This window comes from Rhinoderma darwinii, chromosome 10 (genome assembly GCF_050947455.1).
Source record: "Rhinoderma darwinii isolate aRhiDar2 chromosome 10, aRhiDar2.hap1, whole genome shotgun sequence".
In the NCBI taxonomy this organism is placed as follows: Eukaryota; Metazoa; Chordata; class Amphibia; order Anura; family Rhinodermatidae; genus Rhinoderma; species Rhinoderma darwinii.
This window is the reverse complement of record NC_134696.1, coordinates 29,657,623-29,675,148: the sequence shown is the minus strand read 5'-3', so window position 1 is coordinate 29,675,148 and position 17,526 is coordinate 29,657,623. Positions and strand designations below refer to the sequence as shown.

Sequence of the window (17,526 nt, the reverse complement as noted above, 5' to 3'; positions counted from 1 at the left end):
ACTGATTAGGGGGCTGACGGGCGTACGCGTTTTAGAATGCATTATATAACGGCAGCCACAAAGTTTAAAGTGTTGTTAAGATGTTTGAGACCAATTAGATTCATATAAATGAACCCAAAAGATGTCCCAATCAGGAGACTACTTGTAAAACAGGAATTACTTCCAGATAAGAAAACACATTTGGGCCCTCTGAAAAGATGTTCTTGTCCCCAGAGTTCGTATCCACACTAAACTCACCCGCCCTCAAAAATTGCTTCCAAAACATCTTTCAACTCCCCCCAGCCCCCCCCCCCCCAAAAAAAAACAAAAACAAAAAAACCTGTCTAAATTGGAAAAAGCCACAATAGAAAGAATAAGATTACAATTCAGTAACTGGATAAAAGGCAGTAAGCATTAAAACAATGGCAGAATTGAAAGTTAGGGAGGCAAGTGATATATAATGATTATGGAGGGCCATTGATTAATGGAACCGGGAGAGATGTGGGTGTCGCTCCAGAAAGGAATAAGCAGACTTTTTCCATGGTTGATTGTATGTTTTTCTTTTGAGGCTGTCACATTAAACTCCGTTAAACAATGGCCTGTTAAAAACACGTGCTGAAACGCGGCATCTGTCATCAGCTCTCGCATTTTACACTTTTCTTTAGGTTTTTATTTTCTTTATTTATCCTGAAAGCTTATTTGGTGGCAGGTGAGCGTAGAGGCAAATGATAGTCGTCGATGTATAGCAAGAGCTTTATATTAAAGTGCAGCATTTAAGCTTCTTTTCTGGCAAGTGATCAATAACACTTTGTGCTGTGAAGAGAAAAGCTTTGTATGATCAAATTATGACTTTGTGTATACTATATTACTGCGAATTGTTATGTTTTATATGATACAGAGCAGCTTTAGGCTCCATTCACACTATGTATTTTAACCCATTTTTTAAGGTACCCAGGCAGGCCATTTAAGCCATATTTATCAAAACTATCTAACAGAGACCAGGCCTTGTTGCCCAGAGCAACCAATCACGGTGCAGCTTTTATTTTTCCAGAGCAGCTTTAGAAATAAAAGCTATGCTCTGATTGGTTACTATGGGCATCAAGGCCAGTTTTAATAAATGAGGTCCATAGACTTGACTATAAATGCTAAAGTAAGAAGTGTTAAAAGTGGGATGGAGCAAAGATCAGCCATAGACAGCCATACTGTCATTTCCACCTGACTGGGGTGCTACTATATGTCTATCTGATTGTCTTTGTGGAGTCCTTCCATCTTTTTTAGTCATAAATATGAAACTACATTAAGGGGGTTATCCGAGATTTTAAAATTGATTGCCTATCCTTAGAATATGCCATCAATATTAGATCGGTGGAGGTCTAACTTTTGCCATCCCTGCCAAACAGCACTCGAGAGGGGCCGCAGCACTCAAGAGTCGGGACCCTCATCCATCTAATATTGATGACCTATCCTAGGGATAGGCCATACATTTTAAAATCCTGCATAATTCCTTTAAAGGGACCATATGCACTTCTCCATATTTCACTATATGAAAAACACGAATCCTAAATATAGCACCCAGAAAGCCGCAGGCCCATACTATATTTCCATGTGCCTCTAATACACAGCACTGGAATTCTGAATTTGAATCCAACAAAGGATGTTTTCTATGGTTTTCATCCAAGGAACCCTGGTTCACTCTCATACACCAAAAATAGACTCATGAATTAATGGCTCCCTAAGGCTATGTTCACACGGAGTATTTTGGGGGAGGAATATCTGCCTCAAAATTCCGTTTGGAACTTTGAGGCAGATATTCTTCTCCCTGCACGCCGATTTTCGCGGCTATTTTCGCGCCGTTTTTCGCCCGCGGCCATTGAGCGCCGCGGGCATAAAACAGCGAGAAATACGCTTTCTCCTGCCTCCCATTGAAGTCAATGGGAGGTCAGAGGCGGAAGCGCCCGAAGATAGGGCATGTCGCTTCTTTTTCCCGTGAGGCAGTTTTACTGCTCGCGGGAAAAAGACGCCGACGCCTCCCATTGAAATCAATGGGAGGCGTTCTCGGGCCGTTTTTGCCGAGTTTTGCGACTCGGTTTCCGCGTCAAAAAACTCGGCAAAATACCCCGTGTGAACATAGCCTAAAAATGTTTCCAAGTCTGAGTCTGAGAGAGGAAAATTAGATTGTTTGCCCCATTGGGGACAGGGACAAATGTGATTGATGACAAACTCTGTACAGTGCTACAGAATATGTTGGTGCTATATAAGTATCAGGAAATAAAAAAATAAAAAAAAATGTATTCCTGTGCCGCAGCTCTCCACCGGTCCCCTGTCCATTTTCAAAATTAACATGATGGCGTGATGTACATTGTGACGTGACCATGATGGCCAATGGAAGTTTGAAGTCTTGCCCAATATTACTTTAATCCAAGTGTAAAGGGATTGTCCCATCCGTACAACCCATGTCCATATGCCCACATAGGGAAATTGGAAATCATAGAGACCTCCATGTCTATGATCAAGAGTGAATAGCCACTGCAAAGAGCATTGTGAGGTTACCAATTAATTAATGGTGTCTGCAGGGGAAATGTGTAGCTGCATGCAGGGTCCCCCCATTGATGACTGCTGACCACTGTGTATGAATTAGGCTTGACCCACAGTGATCCGGTGAGTGCCGATGAGGCTTATATCTGAGAAAGGGTTTTCCAGTTGGGACAAGCCCTTCAACAATGATGCCATGAAGTTTGGAACAATAAGAAAAAAAGAGCTAAACTAAACGAATAAGTGGCATGAAGATTCATAGTTATAAGGAGAGATTAAAAGAATTAAATGTATTTAGTCTTGAAGAGACGTCTAAGGGAGAACATGTTTAACATGTGTAAGAATATAAGAGGCGGGCGCCTCTTAATACATTTGTCACATCTACTGTTTGTGCGCCACTGAGTGAAATCTACCCTAATCAGAAGCTGGCGTAGATTTCTTCTATTATTTATACTAGTTTCTGGCATAAATTATAGTAAATGCATAAGGTGTGGGTGGCCCTGCCCTTCCACTAAGCTCCACCCACTTTTAAGAAAAGTATCAAGAGCGTAGAGAATGGCCCAAAAGTACTGCCGTAGAAAATGTATACGGTAAATCCCCCCCATTGTACTTGTGTATTAATTTTATCTTTAAAGGGCTCTACATTGGACAATCCCTACTTGTTAGGGTCAGATTACACTGAGTTTTTTGTTGCTGATTTTGAAGAGGAATCCGCTTCGGAATCAGCGCCAAAAAACTTCCTAAATTGCCCCTAATTGATTTCAAAGGGAGGCAGAGGATTTTTTTTTTCCTGGGCGGCTTTTGGCAGCTCTCGGGGACTAAAAAGTGGCATGTTCATTATTGCCGCGGTTTCAGCCTTGAAATCAATCTGAGTCAGAAAAAACCTGCGGCACTCGTTTCTGAGTGTTTTTTGTGGCGTTTTGTTCCCGCGGGCAATGCATTCAATTCAATGGCCGCGAGTAAAAAACGTCCTGAAAAACGTGGAAAAAAAGCGTTAACGCTGATTCACCATTGACAATAGGTGTTGTACACAGGTCCCCTCCTCCTCCTCCATACGCAATGACCTCTGCACAGGTCATAAAGCATGCCTAGAGAACGAACCTATAGATGTCAATGATTAGTCTCCGGTCTACAGGTTCGTGTGGTCTATGTGACTGCTGTAAAGCATATCTCTAAATGCTGTTAACAGAGCAGAGCAGCAGCACAGGCAAGATGGCTGCCCCAATAATCATATACAGAAAATTCATTTAAATACATTCCCTTTAAAATATATACATTCCATTCTACCTTGACCATCCTCACACATTTGTGCTTTATTGGAACATAGAACACATTGTACTGGTTTACGTCATACGCCTCTCCGACAAGGAATACATCAAAACGCATTAATGTGAGTTGTCACAGCCTCATAAGAACAATATAAATGGTTTCAGAAAGAATATATTAAAAAGAATTGAGTATTGGAATTCTCTCACGGACAGGATACCAGCCTTTTAAACTCTGCTATGTTAAAAATGTGTGCAGTCGCTGCAGGAGTCCCCCAACACTAAATGCAAAAACAAGGAGTCTGGAAACAAAAATGTTTGATGTTTCATATGCGCTATGATACCACGGACATAGCGCAGCATCAGCTTTACCCCGACATGCATCACAAGTGTTCCCTAGTTCATGATATTATTGCACAAAAAGTTCAAGTGAGTGAATATCAGAAGCCCATAAACTTCTTGTTGTATTCATAATGAAGATTTCTTTTCGGTAGGTGTAAGACTTTTACATTGATGTTGTGTAGTTGTGATTCTTTAGATGGTATCACAGAGGTGCACGAAGACTAAATTCAGCATAGTGGATTATGGGACTTTTCATGACTAGTGTTTTCTATTTTAAGTGGCCACCAACCATCCTGCAACTTTGTTTTCAGTGGGGCACCAAAGTAAAGCCTTTCCCCCGGATGAAAGCTTCGACCACGCTATATCTTCCTGGTTTATGAATGACGAGTACAGCAAAGAGTAGGAGACAAAACTAATAAAAACTTTACATGTTTGTAGACTTCTTAAGTTACAGAGAATATGTTGTGGAGGGAGAGGGGTGAACTTGATCTTAGACCCCCCCTGGAGTCTTCCCTTCCTAGTGTATAATGCAACATGGCTACTAATACTGATTTACTTTCCCAAAATTCAAACAAGTATTTTTTGTAAAAATATCAAAGGGCTGGACCTCTGGGTTCACACAGAGTTTTTTCAGTTTGGAATTTTGAAGCAGATTTTCCTCTGCCTGCACGCCGCGAAAATTTTCGTGCCGTTCTTCGCCTGCGGCCATTGAGCGCCGCAGGCATAAAAAGCCATGAAATACGCTTTCTCTGCCTCCCATTGATGTCAATGGGAGGTCAGAGGCGTAAACGCCCGAAGATAGGGCATGTTCCTCCTTTTTCCCGTGAGCCGGTTTTTCCGCTCGCGGGAAAAAAACGCCTCCTCCTCCCATTGAAACCAATGGGAGGCATTTTTGACCATTTTTTGGCACGTTTTCTGACACGTTTTCCGCGTAAAAAAAAACTCTGTGTGAACTGGCCCTTAAGATCAAGTAGACCTAGAGAATCTGAGCTTTTACATGTTTGTCCAACAACGGATACAACATATGTATAACCTATGCAGCTTCACAGGGGCCCATTAGTCACTTTAAAAGAAGCTTCCTACTGTCTACTAGATTGCTAGACTGTGTTACAGGGCTTGACAGGGATTAGACAAACATGGCTGTTTTCTTCTGGAAACAGCACCTCACCTGTCCATAGGTTGTGTCGCGTATTGCAGTTCTGCTCCATTGAAATGAATGCACTAGAGCTGCAATACCACGCACAACCTGTGAACTTGTGTGACACTGTTTTTGGAAGGAAGAAGTAATTTTTGGACAACTTTAATTTCATGACTCACAATTACTGGGAGATTGTTAGAGACATAAGAGGGGTCCCCCATGATCAGCTACTCAAGAGCAAGGGGCCCATATAATGTTCTTGCATGAGGGCCCTTTGCTGTCTGTGTCCACCACTGTTTTTGATCAAAGTTATACTGTTATGTCAACTGAGAGGTTTTGTCTGATGGATAAATCTATGGGACATTTTTTTTTCTAATAGTCGGACACTTTTACTTGTTAACATTGACCAACAAGACAACATGCTCTGGCCACTTAACCTAACGATTTACATTAGAAGAATAAGCCATGCCTTGTCTGCCGAAGATATAATAAATAAAAGCAGGTGCGAAGGGTTAGAATAGAAAACAGCTGGATGCGACGGATGTGAGCTGACTTCTCCGGAGCTTCAGTCTTTAATCCCTGTGGTTCAGTGTGAATATTTCCCTTCTGACGCAATGCAGAAGTAATAAAATGGAGCGCAGCATATGGAGGAGTTTCTAGGGCACAAGGACTGTCTTAGCAAAGCTGGAGATTAACTGATTGCCTGCCATGTGCTTCTTTGAGTCTATAATACAACTGCTGCCTCCAAGTGTTGCAGAAGGGTTAACCCCTTAAGAAAAAATAGCAGTTGAGCCTTCCCCATTAAGCAGGATAACAGAAGATGGATGGATGAATGTAACATACTTTTATGTTGTTAAACACCAGTTTTGCTGTATTTGTATCAACATTTTTCCGCTCATGTATAGGAAAGTAATGTTAATAATGGCAGGGGAGTCCATAAGTGCACCGTGTGATGAATGAGAAATCGGCTTTAGAAGAAAACTAGATAAATTGAAATGTACGGAAAGTGGACCTGGCAAAAGCACTGCTTACTAATTCATAAGGACGATTTGTCTTTCTTTCGCATACTTGACAATGATGGAAATGATGTAAGAGAGCTAAGGTGGGAAACTGGGATCTCTCTTCTACAATATCTCCAGCAGGACTAAGAACAACAACAACTATGCAGAAGAACACAAAAAAATAAAACACTAGTAAAATAAACTAGTAAAATAATTTCTTGAGCAATTACAATCAGTTTTAAGAGTGACGACCACTATGCACCGTTATGACTTCCCTGACCCTAGACATTAGGATTAGGTCCGGCCACATTCACATGTAATCTAACACAGGGGTAACTAGACCAAAAGGTTGTCTGAGTTGTATTACACACGTTTTACTGCAGGGAATGAGCTCAATCATCGTAATTAAATTGTAATCTACTAGATCAGGCTAATTGTAATCCATGGTCTAGACAATCTGTAATCCGCAGGGTTATTCTAGTGGCGATTCACAGGGATGCACAAGTTGTTATCCACCAGGTCAGGAAGTAATCCACAAGGGTAAGCAAACAAGTTAGAATTAGTCTACAAATCAGGGTTAGGAGCTGTGTGCATAGAGGCTGTATGGCAGGCCATGGCGGACGTACAGCTCCCAAGTACAGTGGTCTACGATGTCAGCGTGCAGCCGTGTAGAGTCAGTCAGGTGTCGTATCCACGGAGATATTTTCCCCCAGAAGCAATGCTTCTAGGAGAGAATACCTCCGCACATACGGCATGCAGTGGAGAATGCCACTTATTTTTTTGATTAATTCATATGAAATCGAGGCATAAGTAGATACAGTAGTTATCCCATTAACTTGAATAGAAGCCCTATTACGGTTCCACTATACCGACCAATTGTGAAGGACAATGAGTACTAACCTGGAGTGATTATTTGATTCTGCGACCCAAACTACATCGTGGTCAGTAGGTGTGGGGAAATTGAAATATAGGCTGTATTTAATGTGTAGCAACCCTGATTCCTAGTAAAGACTATCAAGCTATTCTATTATTATTATTATTTGTTTACGATCTTACAATTGAAATTTTTGGCATATCAATAGATTTGCGATCACGATTTCGACTATCTAAACCTGTTACATGAGAATACTCCCAGGAGCAATCCGAGAGTGGAACATGTAAACCTTAACTTTCCTGAGCCCCTAGAGTCTTACTATTAACCCCTTCACTGCACTAGACCATTAGTTCCCCTTCACTATTTGGACATTATATGGCAGTATTATTTGGACACTACGTAGAAATTTCATTTAGGCATTTAATGGCACTATCATTGTTATGTGGGTACTATAAGGTAGTATAACGATACTATTATTTGGTATTGTATAGCAGTAAATTACTGTATTCCAGTAAATAGCACATATATGTGTTGTGTGTGTGTATACAGTACTGTGCAAAAGTTCACCACCTCCTACTTTCGACGTCGGCAGCGCATAGCCCATGAAGGAAGTGATGTGTCGTGGGCTGGCTTGGTGGGTATATAAGGTGTGTTATAGGCTGTCTGAACACATATCATCATTGTTGCCATGGGTAAAAGGGCCGATTTATCAGAGTTATAAAAAGGGATGATTATTGGATTTCAGACCAAGGGTGGCAGTATTTCTCAAAGAGCGCAAATTTGTGAACTGTTTGCGTGCTATGGTGAAAGTGTATCGTGAGTGGACAAATGGCACCATTGGGAATAACCGACGTGGAAACTGCAGAGCACCACGGGCCATTCATGTGAGAGGTGAACGTCTGCTACGAAGGTGCGCGAGGGCCGAACGACACGCTACAGTGGAGCAGCTCACTGTGAAAATCAACCAGGGGGCTACTAAGACATGTGTCTAAAATAACAGTTCAGCAAACCCTACTGCGTATGGGGCTCAGAAGCAGACAGATGGTCACTGCTCCTATGCTAACATAGGTGCATCGGAAAAAAAGGCTTCAATTTGCACGGCAGTATCGGAATTGCACCACCGATGATTAGCAAAGGATTGCCTTCTGCGATGACCGATGAGTTATGTTTCTGCTTCATCGAACGGATGGACGTTGGCGTGTCAGGTGATAAACATGAGAGAGCAAACACCCTGCAACCATTGCTGGAAGAACACAAGCTGGTGGTGGCAGCGTTATGTGCTGGGGAATTTTTTATGGCATTCCCTGGGCCCCCTCATTCATGTGGAAGGCACTCTGAACTGATTTGGGTATAAATCCATTGTTGCAGATCACGTCCCCCCATACATGCTGTTTGTGTTCCTTGGGGCAGTTGGAATCTCACATCAAGACAATGCGACATGTCACGCAGCTAGAAATGTCCAACAGTGGTTGGAAGAGCACGACCAAGACTTCCAGGCATTTCCCTGGTCCCGAATTTGCCACACTTGAACCAATTGAGCATCTGTGGGACCACCTCGATCGTCTTGTTTGCTCTATGGATCCTCCTCCATGCAGCCTCCAGCAAATGTGGGATGCACTGCAGTCAGCATGGCTCCAGATACCTGAGACAACCTACCAGCACCTTATTGAGTCACTCTCAGCCCGTCTAGCTGCTGTCCATGTTGCAAATGGTGGTTAATTTGGATATTAGCTGGTGGTCATAATAATGTGACTCAACTGTGTACAAAGTGAATGAATAGAAGAGAAATCTAAATCAAATCAACATATGATGTGACCACCCTTTGCCTTCACAACAGCATCAATCCTTCTAGGTACACATGCACAAAGTCGTGGATTTTGTAGGATTATAGTCAGGTGTATGATTAACCAAGTATACCAAACAGGTGATAATGATCATCATTTTCATATGTAGGTTGAAACACAGTCATTAACTGCAACAGAAATAGCTGTCTAGGAGACTTAAAATGGAACAGCCAAACTCTGCTAAAAAGTGAGGTTGTGGAAGACCGTTTCATGTCACAGGTCCATCATGGCAAAACTGAGCAAAGCAACAAGACACAAGGTAGTTACACTGCATCCCATGGTCTCTCCGAGGCAAAGATTTCAAAGTAGACTGGGGTTTCAAGATGTACAGTTCAAGTAATTTAGAAGAAGCACAAAGAAACAGGCAATGTTGAGTACTATAGACGCTGTGGTCAGCCAAGGAAACTTAGTGCAGCAGATCAAAGGCACATCACGCTTACTTCCTTTCAAAATCAGAAGATGTCCAGCAGTGCCATCCGCTCAGAACTGGCAGAAACCAGAAGGACCCAGGTACACCCATCTACTGTTTGGAGAAGTCTGGACAGAAGTAGTCTTCATGGAAGAATTGCAGCCAAAAAGCCATACCTTCTGTCAGGCCCATGGCCGCGGGCCGTCAGGCTCACTTACCTCCTGACGCCCACAGCCATGGAACTGTGAGCGCTGGTCCCCATCTCCTCCTCAGGAGACGCCAGCGCTCACTTCCGCTTCTCCCGGCTGGGTCCTGTATGCTTGTGCACGCTCTTAAAGGGCCAGTGCGCACACCTGAAATTAGTACAAAATAAGCCCATGAGCCCTGGACTATAAGAGGGGCCCAGCCACTTCCTGCCTTGCCTGAGCCTTGTTGTCGTTACCCTAGTCTGTATAAGCAAATGGTCTCCTAAGTGTTTTCCAGCTCCCAGTGTTTCCCGTTCCTGCTACTTGTGACCGGTATCCCGTGCTATTCTGGTCAAGTACCGTGTTGAGCTGAAGTCGTGCTGTGCTGTATGCCACGCCTGTCCTGCTACCCCACGCCTGGCGCCTGCCTGCTGCCTAGTCACAGCCGAGCCTGTCTTGCTACTGTCTGAGCTACCACAGGTACACTATACGAACTATAGCCTGTGTCCTGTTGGCCAGCTGTCATACCATTAAGGCGGTACGGCCCACTGGGTCCACGTATCCAACGTGACACCTTCAACGTGGAACCAAGGCCAAATGACTCAACTATACAGAGAAACATAGGAACTGGGGTGCAGAAAAATGGCAGCAGGTGCTCTGGACTGATGAGTCAAAATGTGAAATATATGGCTGTAACAGAAGGCAGTTGAGTGTCTGCAGGCAACTGTGAAGCATAGTGGAGGTTCCTTGCAGGTGTGGGGCTGCATTTGAGCAAATGGAGTTGGGGATTTGGTCAGGAATAATGGTGTCCTCAATGCCGAGAAACACAGGCAGATATTATCCATCATGCAATACCATCAGGGAGGTGTCTGATTGGCTCCAAATTTATTCTGCAGCAGGACAACAACCCCAAACACACATCCAATGTCATTAAAGGGAATGTGTTGCCAGAAAAACATGTTTTTTTTTTTTTAATTAAACATTTAGTGTGTGGGTGATTAAACATTGTTCAAATTTTTTTTATTTTATTTATTTTTTTGCCCAGGGCCCCATTTTCTCTTTAACTGGTCCTGGTTGTAATAGTCCTTGTTGGCTGTCATCCAGCTTTATTTGAAACAGATGTAACTAATAAAATGGCCAAAGAATAATTTTATAAAGCTTGATATAAGAAAACAACCGAAAAGCTTGTATTTGCTGGTGCCATCTGTATCCCTAGATAAACACGTCTTCCTGCAGACCAAAGACTAGAACAGTGCTGAGCTGGGGGAACCAAAAATCAGATTAAGAAAAGGCTGTTGACTATTTTTTAATGTATGATGCCGGAATTATTACAAATTTTTATTCAAGGTTGGGGATGTAAAATTACAGTAATTACATTCTGATATCAGGAAATATTGAGCTCGCTCGGTTCGCCAGAATATTATGAACGGGCTCATATAATATATTAAAACCTTGATGGAAGCAGGATGTTACAACATTTCCTTGCTTTCCAATATAAAGCCCGTTATTTATTGTTGCCTCCATTTAACGGCTCTTATAAATTTACTGCTCTTTAATGTTCTGCATCTACACATTTTTAATATTCCTGTGATTCATTTAGGACACATCATGAATTTGAAAGTTGGTTAAATTATTAAACAATAAAAATGGTTTAAAAATAAAGCAGGAAGCAAGGTCCTTTATTTCTCCCCTGCTTCTTAAGAGGAAAATGTATGTACTGTATTACCAAACCCTGAAACAATAACAGAAAATAATTGTGCACATATGTATTACCAAATGTGCATCTATCTATCTATCTATCTATCTATCTATCTATCTATCTATCTATCTATCTATCTATCTATCTATCTATCTATCTATCTGTCTGTCTGTCTGTCTGTCTATCTACAATATCTATCTATATCTATGTATTTATCTATCCATATATCGTTCACTTTATTGCAGTATTATATAGTAGACATTATATGGCAATATTATTTGAGCACTGTATGATGATGTTTTCTGGCATGATATCATGGTATTATTCGGGCATAGTATGGTTTTATTATTTTAGTAGCATTATGTTACTTTTAATTTCTCTTCTTACAAAATAATAATTAAAGGGGAGTGCACATGTGTTGTCCAGGAGCTTCCACAGACCTTGATCTGGCCCTGCCAAAGCTCATTTATTTCCTGCAAACATCAGCTATATACCCTATGTAAATGTAAATTTTGTATCATTTTACTACTCGATTGCCAAACTTGCATCTAACTTGCTTGTTGTCTCAGTTTTTAATTAAGCCTGCAAGACAAATAAATCAGTTGGCACATTGCTTTCATGTGAGGTATTGCTTAAGTGCTTTTTAATTTTTTTATTTATACTTTCTACTGTGGAATCAATAAATCATGGTATAATTTGCATTTATACAATTCCTTATACTAGACACTAGTCCTTGAATGGAAAGTACAACCACAACAGAAAATTGTAGTTATTACTTTCCTACACCGGGCAAATATAGCTCCGTAATATGGCATCCGATGGAGAAAGTCACGAGTAGAGATATAGGGGATACCGTAGGGTTGGGAAAGCAATCAAATCTATAAAGCTGTCCATACACGGTGTGAGGTCTCCATGACATCTATACTTGTAGAGATACCTTGCCGTTATTTTTCATAATTTCCCTTCTGTATGAGAAAATTGTAAATCAAGTTTTTGCTAGTGATTGACATTGTTCAACATTTTGAATTATTTTCTTGGGCGGTAGTAAGCACTTTGGATTGTCATATCTCTCACCGTACATGACTTGTGTTATGACCTGATACTAGACTTGCACAATTTATAATCACGTTAAAGGGGGTTTTACACGGGCAGATTTTCACCTGGTAAACTAGCGCAGATCGACAAGACACAATGTCAATTGGCATTCGTTTGCTCCTTTTAAATGGAGTAATAATTGGAACGTATGGGGATGAATGATCGGTAAGTTTGTATCTTATCGGGAGCACATGTCCTGTTTACATGGGGAGATATGCTGCCTAGAAGCGATCATTTTTTGGGCTGTATAAAAGATCCGATAAACTGCCGAATACGTATTGCTTGTTTCTTGGCTGATCTCTGCTCTATTAAAGGGGTTTTACTATCAGAAACATTTATGACATATCCACAGGATATGCCATAAATGTCAGAGAGATGCAGGTCCCACCTCTGGTACCCGCACCTATCTCTAAAACAGGGCCCCCTAAACCCTGTTCTACCGCTTTGTGCTCCGGCTGACTCATGTGATTCCCAACCATGAAGAAGAGAACAGCGTTGCTCGCTGAACTAAGGCTGTTTCCGTAAGTGCCATAGAACTGAACGGTAGTTGCGGAAGAAGCGTAGCTTGCATGCTACACGGTTTCCATAACTGCCATTCACTACTATTGGAATTACGGAAACAGCGTAGCTCAGTGCAGGGGCGTAGCTAAAGGCTCATGGGCCCGGGTGCAAGAATTCAGCTTGGGCCCCCCTACCCCTCCCCAACACCACGATCACCAGACCCCTGCGTGCACCTATGCCCTATCCACCGTGCCCAACAGTCCCCATAGTATAAGGCCCCCACACAGTATAATGCTCCCATAGCTGCCCCCACACAGTATAATGCTCCCATAGCTGCCCCCACACAGTATAATGCCCCCATAACTGCCCCATACAGTATAATGCCCCCCATAACTGCCCCATTCTGTATAATGCTCCCCATATCAGCCCCCACAGTATAATGCCCCACATAGCTGCCCCCAAACAGTAGTGCCCCCCATATTAGCCCCATACAGTATAATGCCCCCATATCAGCTCCCCATACAGTATAATGCCCCCATATTCGCTCCCCATACAGTATAATGCCCCCCATATCCGCTCCCCATACAATATAATGCCCCCCATATCCGCTTCCCATACAGTATAATGCCCCCCATATGAGCTCCCCATACAGTATAATACCCCCATATCAGTCCCCATACAGTATAATGCCCCCATATCAGCTCCCCATACAGTATAATGCCCCCATATCAGCTCTTCATACAGTATAATGCCCCTCCATATCCGCTCCCCATACAGTATAATGCCCCCCACCTCATCAGCCCCCATGCCATATCAGCCCACCATACAGTATATAACCCCCGCCATTTGAGCCCCCCATACAGTATAATACGCCCTGCCATATTATCCCCCCATTCAATATAATGCCCCCCACCATATCAGCCACCCATTCAGTATAATGCCCCCCTACCATATCAGCCCCCCATACAGTATAATGCCCCTATATGTGAATAATAGAAAAATAACATAATTACTTACCAATCCCCATTCCCTCGCCGGGTGGAGGATCCTTCGCATCCTCCAGTGTGTGCTATGAGTGACTCGGCGCAGACAGGCACAAAGATGTTGCTACATCCCGCCAGCCTGCATCAAGCCGCTCAGCGCAAAGTGAATGCTGGAGCAAGGGGTCAGCCGTCAGCTCCTTGCTCCGGCATTGAATAGAACCGGGACCTCGGTGAGTGACTCACGACCCCCCGGAGGTCTTCACACGACCCCCCAGGGGGACACGACCCACAGTTTGTTATGTATTGTGTTATATTGTGCAGTTTGCGGTGGAGAGAGGAATGGGGACTATAATTTAATTCCCCCCCTCTCCACCGCGAGACAATACAATACAACACAATACATTATAAGACAACCCAATACAACACAACATAATACATTACATTACAATACAATACATTACAACACAATACATTACAGTACAGTACAGACTCTGCAGCTCACCTGTAGTCCTCTTCCACGCTGGCTGGAACGCCCCTCACGTGACGTCACGGTCACATGATACACTAAGTGTAACCAGGAAGTGTCGGCTCCATGGCACAGAAAATGTATGGTCTGTTGCTGTATGGCAACGGGGGCCCCGTGGGCCCCCCAGGCTTAGGGGCCTGGTCGCAAATGCGACCGCTGCAACCCCTATAGCTACGCCACTGGCTCAGTGAGCAATGCTGTTCTCTTCTTCATGGTCGGGAATCACAAGCTTTTTGTAGCAAAAGATTCAGTATATCTCTCAATTTTTTAATTTACACCTCTGCTTATTCTGGGCTAGGAGTCCAGTGGGCGGTCCTACACAGTGATTAGCTGTATGAGAATGAATACGGAGATAGCTGTCAATCAGTGATTAGGACCGCCCACTGGACTCCTTAGCGCAGAATGCGCAGACGTTTAAGTGAATAAATTACAATACAGGTTATACTGAAACTTTTGCTACAAATATATATATATATATCTCAATCTGCTCAGCTATCCATGCTCTATAACATGCTGCGCGCAGATTTGTCTGCATTTTTAATGTGACAGGTTCCCTTCAAGTTACACCCAGAAAAAGTAAGAAAAATAAAGTATTCTATTACAACAAGGACAGGAATTGAAGTTGTAGGTGCAGTTGACACTGGGGATTAACCTGTCACTCACATAACTGCTCATCTAATCTCGGTTATGGTAAAAAAGTTGATATTATTAAATCTGTTTTTCATAAACATCCTCAATTTGCCAAGACAAAATATGTATCGATTTTTCCCAAGTTTCTTTGTGGCATCATGGTTTTCTTAGTGTCAATCAATTTCAGTGAATCTTTTCTGGTTACATCAGATATTTAGCTGACAGAACTAATGCTACAACAAAATACCAGATGAGTGCTCGGCTTCCTGGATCTCTTTTGTAATGTGGATTATATAAGTAAGCGATTCCGGACTTAAAATAATTCAGTGATGTCGTCATTCTGGTCACAGTTTCACATTTCATAATTCTCAAGTATAGGTCATTCGGTCACAAGACGGTCTGTTTGTATTAAAAATTGGCACAAGTTAGAGCAATAATCTGCAGTCATTGGTCCTAGGGCATATGTGAAGACTGGAGATACCTAGGTTTATGCATTATCTGCAATTTTCTACCAGATTAATTAATCTTGCTCCAAGCATGTGGCAAACTTTCAGTTTATGTGGGCCCTTGGGTGGGTCATATTTGGCACCTTTCTACACTACCCCCTTAGAATCACTGTCATACGCGGGGCAACCCTGCACTTTAAACATTGCAGCCAAACTGTTCCTCGGTATACTCAATGATCAGTACAATTTCTCAATAAGTCCTGAGAACCTCTAGATACATTTCCATAGCTATGTGTGAATAACATTAGCAGTTCACTTTATAACCTGCACTTTTAAAGTTGACCTATCTGGCTAATTTGTTCTCTAGCGCAAGATTCTGTGAAATGATAAAATTTTGGATGCCTGCAATCACCACTAGGGGGAGCTAAGTAGCTCACTGAAGACAGATTTATCATTGACTTTTATTTTCATCCTACATACGCTCCCTCTGGTGGTAGCTACATGAGTAGCTGTGATGTGTGTTCTTTGGTTAGTGTCTTTGTCTTCACATTGTTAACTCTTAACTTTAATTACCTCTCAAAATGCGTAACCCAGTCATGGTGCACATAAAAAAAAAGATAGGCAGAAAATAATAATATTCTGTATATTTTTGCTCATTTACTCTTCATGCTATGAAAAAATCTACTCTACCACCTCAAGCAATTGTTTGTTATTTGATTTCTGCAGGCATATACGGCATCATTACTGCAAAATATATTTTATGGAATGCTGAATGCAGATTTTTCTAGGCAGAGCTGAATGCCTGTACAGAAGATAAATGTCAGGTGCATATGTAGTGCACAGCATGCGCTGTGTCCTTCATAAAAATGGCAATTAAGGTGATAACTTCAATTAAAACCCCCAAAGGAAACGTCACTGATGCAAATCATAAACCAAACGACAAAATCTCAAGGGGCTGCTTCCTCTGCGTGAATAGCACACAGGTTATTGGCCGCACTGAAAGGCAAAACACAGAATATCACTTGTATCTTCAAGGGCACGAACAACAGACGTTCATTGCTCTGTATTGTTCAAATACAAAGTCAGGTGTAGATATACATTTTTTTATATATATATATATGTGTTTATATACATACAGTGCAGTGAAAAATTACTTACCTTTTACGCGACTTCTTCTATCTTTGCTAATTTATCACATTTAATTGTTTCAGATCATCCACTTAACTCTAATATAAGATAAAGACAACACGAGGAAACACAAAATGCAACTTTTAAATAATCATTCCATTTATTAAGGGTAAAGATTTATTCAAAACCTGTGAAAAAGTAATTGCCCCCGAAAACTAATAGCTGGTTGTGCCACCCTTGGCAATAACAAGTGAAATCAAACATTTGCGATAACTTGCGATGAGTCTTTTACATCAATTTTGTCCAGCTCTTGTTTGCAGAATCGTTTTAATTCGGCTACATTGGAGGGTTTTTCGAGCATAAATGGCCCATTAAAGGTCTTGCCACAGCATCTCAATAAGATTCAAGTCAGGACTTTGACTCGGCCGCTCCATACCCTAATTTGTATCTTTTGAGACGTTCAGAGTTGGACTTGCTTGTGTTCTTCGGATCATTGTCCTGCTGCATAACCAAACTGCGCTTGAGCTTTAGGTCATGAACTGACGGGTGGACATTCTCCTTCAGGATTTTCTGATATGGAGCAGAATTTGTGGTTGCATCAGTTATGACAAGTCGTTCAGGTCCTGCAATAGATGCATTAAAGCAATGGAAAAATAATGGTTGAGGAGATGGACATACCCTTTAACCTCTTCCCGCGCCATGACATACTATTGCGGGGGGTAATGTTTGGAGCGGCTTTAGCCGCTGAGCCCGCTCCGTACGCAGCAGGTCTCAGCTGTGTTTTATAGCTGATGCCCGGGACTAATAGCCAGGAACAGCGATTGTCCGGTTCCTGGCTGTTTAACCCTGTAGATGCTGCGATCAATCACGATTGCAACATCTAAGACATTACAAACATGACAGCTCATCAGCCCCCTCGTAAAGCGATCTGGAAGTGCCAATGGTTGTC

The 17,526-nt window shown here is 42.2% G+C and overlaps 1 protein-coding gene across 3 annotated transcripts in view; it reads left to right on the top strand.

Moving 5' to 3' along the window:
* The window catches only part of MORN1 (MORN repeat containing 1), a 261,533-nt gene that overhangs the window by 203,993 nt on the left and 40,014 nt on the right, over positions 1-17,526 (top strand). Inside the window, exon 13 of one of the 3 annotated variants that reach the window (XR_012850962.1) lies at positions 4,397-4,517. The exons of the other annotated variants lie outside the window; for them this stretch is intronic. The gene's annotated coding sequence lies outside the window, so the exon portion shown is untranslated. The remainder of the gene's footprint in view (positions 1-4,396; positions 4,518-17,526) is intronic. 3 annotated transcript variants of the gene reach the window in all.